A 5,000-nucleotide genomic window follows, 5' to 3' on the forward strand; every position below is an offset into this window, starting at 1 on the left:
GTGCAAGGCTCGTGGGCAAGGCTAGTGCGCAAGGCTAGTGCCCAAGGTCTGTGTGCAAGGCTAGTGCCCAAGGCTAGTGAGCATGGCCTGTGTGCAAGGCTAGTGTGCAAGGCTTGTATGCAAGGCTAGTGTGCAAGGCTGGTGTGCAAGGCTTGTGGGCAAGGCTGGTGCGCAAGGCTAGTTCCCAAGGGTTGTGTGCAAGGCTAGTGCCCAAGGCAAGTGCGCAAGGCTCGTGCCCAAAGCTAGTGCGCAAGGCTTGTGTGCAAGGCTACTGCGATGGGCCAGTGCCCAAGGCTTGTGAGCAAGGCTTGTATGCATGGCTTGTGTGCAAGGCTAGCGTCCAAGGCTTGTGCGCATGGCTTGTGCGCAAGGCTTGTGTCCAAGGCTTTTGTGCAAGGCTCGTGCGCAAGGCTAGTGTGCAAGGCTTGTGCGCATTGGCAGGTAGCCCACCAGCATGCACGATCCAAATGCCACTCACGCGACAACACGGTGCCAAGCCGGGCATGGTGTGCACTCAAAACCAATCAACGGACAGAGGTCATGCGTCATGGGGGGGATCTAGCAAGGCCATGGGGAAGGTCATGGAGGACCTTGGAAGCAAGCGCAAGACGAGAGCGAATCGAACAAGGGGCCAGGACGGGGCCTTGTGCCCATGGTCTTCGCAAGACAGCGTCCAAGGCACCCGAAAGCCCAAGGGAACCCAAACCCGGCCGACACTTGCAATCGCACATGCTCTCTGCAACACACCATCAATGCCGCCCAACGGGGCCAGCACGAGCAGTCCTCCGCGGTCCCCTGGCCCTGCGCACGTTTGTCTTCGAAACCGAGCATCAATGCCACAGAAAGTGCCGGGGCGCCAGCTGGAGCCATCATCCGCGTTGCCATGGCTCGCTTGGCCTTGGCTTGCCAGGCCCCGACACGAGCAATCGCGCATTTTCTTTGCAACCGACCATCAATGCCGCCCAACGGGGCCAGCACGAGCAGTCATCCGCGGTCCCCTGGCCCTGCGCACGTTTGTCTTTGAAACCGAGCATCAATGCCACAGAAAGTGCCGGGGCGCCAGCTGGAGCCATCATCCGACGTGCCATGGCTCTGGTCCCATGGTCTTCGCAACCGAGCATTCGTGACACCCGCGGGGCCAGGACACCAACCCTTCCGACACGAGCATTCGCGCATGTTCTTTGGCCACACAACGGCGCCAGCACGAGCAAAATCATCCGCGGTGCGGTGGCCTTGCACGGCCTTTTGTCTTTGGAACCAACCATCAGTGCCACGGGAAGTGCCGGAGTCCCGGCATCCGCGGTGCCAAGTCATTGCGCCCTTGGTCTCTGCAGCGGGGCATGCCGGGCACTCCCAACCATTGCAAGCAAGCAAGCAAGCAAGAAAGAAAGTAAGTAAGTAAGTAAGTATTACATATAGGGGCGGGACATGCGGGGAGATCTGCGAAACGTGCATTACGGGGCACACGCGTACCTACCGGGGCATACCGACCCCTATTGGGGCACACGTGTGCATATCGGGGCATACCGGGCCTATCGGGGCACACGCGTACATACCGGGGCATACCGAGCCCTACTGGGGCACACGTGCGCATATCGGGGCGTACCAAGCCTATCGGGGCATACGCATGTATCCCAAGGCATACCGAGTCTATCCGGGCATACGCGTTCATACCGGGGCGTAACGGGCCTATCGGGGCATACTTGGGCATATCCGGGCAAAAAATGCCCAAAACTTGCGCAACCTTGGCAACCGTGGTCCATTCCTCTCTATATGCCTAGCCTTGCCAACCGTGGTCCATTCCTCACTATATGCCATGGCCTTGTGCCCATGGTCTTCCCAAGACAGCGTCCAAGGCCCCCGGAAGGCCAAGGGAGCCCAACCCAGCAATGCCCTGCTATGGCAAGCCAAGGCCAAGCATTCCGGTGCCTATCCGGGCAAAAATGCAATTCCTCTCTATATGCCTAGCCTTGGCAACCGTGGTCCATTCCCCACCATATGCCATGGCCTTGTGCCCATGGTCTTCCCAAGACAGTGTCCAAGGCGCCCGGAAGGCCAAGGGAGCCCAACCCAGCAATGCCCTGCTTTGGCAAGCCAAGGCCAAGCATTCCGGTGCCTAACCTTGGCAACCGTGGTCCTTTCCTCACCATATGCCATGGCCTTGTGCCCATGGTCTTCGCAAGACATCGTCCAAGGCGCCCAAAAGGCCAAGGGAGCCCAACCCAGCAATGCCTTGCTAGGACAAGCCAAGGCCAAGCATTCCGGTGCCTATCCGGGCAAAAACGCCCAAAGCATGCCCATTCCTTAGCCTATCCAGGCAAAAACGCCCAAAATCTGCACATTCTAGTGCCTATCCGGGCAAAAACGCCCACCAGCATGCCACCCTCCTATAGGGTTTGCGCAACCAACCAGCCTAACCACCAGTGGCAACCAAAGGTGCTGTTAGCGACGACTTCTGAAGACGCAACGAGACGCGACGTGTTTGCGCCCAGACGCGACGAGACGATGCGGGATCTGCGCCCAAGAATGCCTAGACCCGTCGACTTGATGCGGGATCAGCTCGCCCAAGCATGCCTAGTGTGCAAGGCCTGTGTGCAAGGCTAGTGTCCAAGGCTAGTGTGCAAGGCTCATGTGGAACGCTAGTGCGCAAGGCTAGTGCCCAAGGCTTGTGTGCCAGGCCCGTGTGCAAGGCTAGTGTCCAGGGCTTGTGTGCATTGCTTGAGTGCAAGGCTTGTGTGCATTGCTCGAGTGCATGGCTTGTGTGCAAGGGTTGTGCGCAAGGCTAGTGTGCGGGGCTTGTGCGCATGGCTAATGTGCACGGCTTGTGTGCATGGCTACCGTGCAAGGCTAGTTTGCATGGCTAGGGTGCAAGGCTCGCATGCGAGGCTAGTGTGCAAGGCTGCGTGCAAGGGAAGCGTGCAGGGCGAGTGTGCGAGGCCACTGTGCACGGCGCCAGCACTAGCGAGCCATCATCCGCGTTGCCATGGCTCGCTTGGCCTTGGCTTGCCAGGCCCCGACACGAGCAATCGCGCATTTTCTTTGCAACCGACCATCAATGCCGCCCAACGGGGCCAGCACGAGCAGTCATCCGCGGTCCCCTGGCCCTGCGCACGTTTGTCTTTGAAACCGAGCATCAATGCCACAGAAAGTGCCGGGGCGCCAGCTGGAGCCATCATCCGACGTGCCATGGCTCGCTTGGCCTTGGCTTGCCGGGCCCCGACACGAGCAATCGCGCATTTTCTTTGCAACCGACCATCAATGCCGCCCAACGGGGCCAGCACGAGCAGTCATCCGCGGTCCCCTGGCCCTGCGCACGTTTGTCTTTGAAACCGAGCATCAATGCCACAGAAAGTGCCGGGGCGCCAGCTGGAGCCATCATCCGACGTGCCATGGCTCTGGTCCCATGGTCTTCGCAACCGAGCATTCGTGACACCCGCGGGGCCAGGACACCAACCCTTCCGACACGAGCATTCGCGCATGTTCTTTGGCCACACAACGGCGCCAGCACGAGCAAAATCATCCGCGGTGCGGTGGCCTTGCACGGCCTTTTGTCTTTGGAACCAACCATCAGTGCCACGGGAAGTGCCGGAGTCCCGGCATCCGCGGTGCCAAGTCATTGCGCCCTTGGTCTCTGCAGCGGGGCATGCCGGGCACTCCCAACCATTGCAAGCAAGCAAGCAAGCAAGAAAGAAAGTAAGTAAGTAAGTAAGTATTACATATAGGGGCGGGACATGCGGGGAGATCTGCGAAACGTGCATTACGGGGCACACGCGTACCTACCGGGGCATACCGACCCCTATTGGGGCACACGTGTGCATATCGGGGCATACCGGGCCTATCGGGGCACACGCGTACATACCGGGGCATACCGAGCCCTACTGGGGCACACGTGCGCATATCGGGGCGTACCAAGCCTATCGGGGCATACGCATGTATCCCAAGGCATACCGAGTCTATCCGGGCATACGCGTTCATACCGGGGCGTAACGGGCCTATCGGGGCATACTTGGGCATATCCGGGCAAAAAATGCCCAAAACTTGCGCAACCTTGGCAACCGTGGTCCATTCCTCTCTATATGCCTAGCCTTGCCAACCGTGGTCCATTCCTCACTATATGCCATGGCCTTGTGCCCATGGTCTTCCCAAGACAGCGTCCAAGGCCCCCGGAAGGCCAAGGGAGCCCAACCCAGCAATGCCCTGCTATGGCAAGCCAAGGCCAAGCATTCCGGTGCCTATCCGGGCAAAAATGCAATTCCTCTCTATATGCCTAGCCTTGGCAACCGTGGTCCATTCCCCACCATATGCCATGGCCTTGTGCCCATGGTCTTCCCAAGACAGTGTCCAAGGCGCCCGGAAGGCCAAGGGAGCCCAACCCAGCAATGCCCTGCTTTGGCAAGCCAAGGCCAAGCATTCCGGTGCCTAACCTTGGCAACCGTGGTCCTTTCCTCACCATATGCCATGGCCTTGTGCCCATGGTCTTCGCAAGACATCGTCCAAGGCGCCCAAAAGGCCAAGGGAGCCCAACCCAGCAATGCCTTGCTAGGACAAGCCAAGGCCAAGCATTCCGGTGCCTATCCGGGCAAAAACGCCCAAAGCATGCCCATTCCTTAGCCTATCCAGGCAAAAACGCCCAAAATCTGCACATTCTAGTGCCTATCCGGGCAAAAACGCCCACCAGCATGCCACCCTCCTATAGGGTTTGCGCAACCAACCAGCCTAACCACCAGTGGCAACCAAAGGTGCTGTTAGCGACGACTTCTGAAGACGCAACGAGACGCGACGTGTTTGCGCCCAGACGCGACGAGACGATGCGGGATCTGCGCCCAAGAATGCCTAGACCCGTCGACTTGATGCGGGATCAGCTCGCCCAAGCATGCCTAGTGTGCAAGGCCTGTGTGCAAGGCTAGTGTCCAAGGCTAGTGTGCAAGGCTCATGTGGAACGCTAGTGCGCAAGGCTAGTGCCCAAGGCTTGTGTGCCAGGCCCGTGTGCAAGGCTAGTG

The sequence above is a fragment of the Tasmannia lanceolata genome, unplaced genomic scaffold, assembly GCF_043159265.1.
Source record: "Tasmannia lanceolata isolate RefF3 unplaced genomic scaffold, GAP_Taslan_0.1 ptg000119l, whole genome shotgun sequence".
NCBI lineage: Eukaryota > Viridiplantae > Streptophyta > Magnoliopsida > Canellales > Winteraceae > Tasmannia > Tasmannia lanceolata.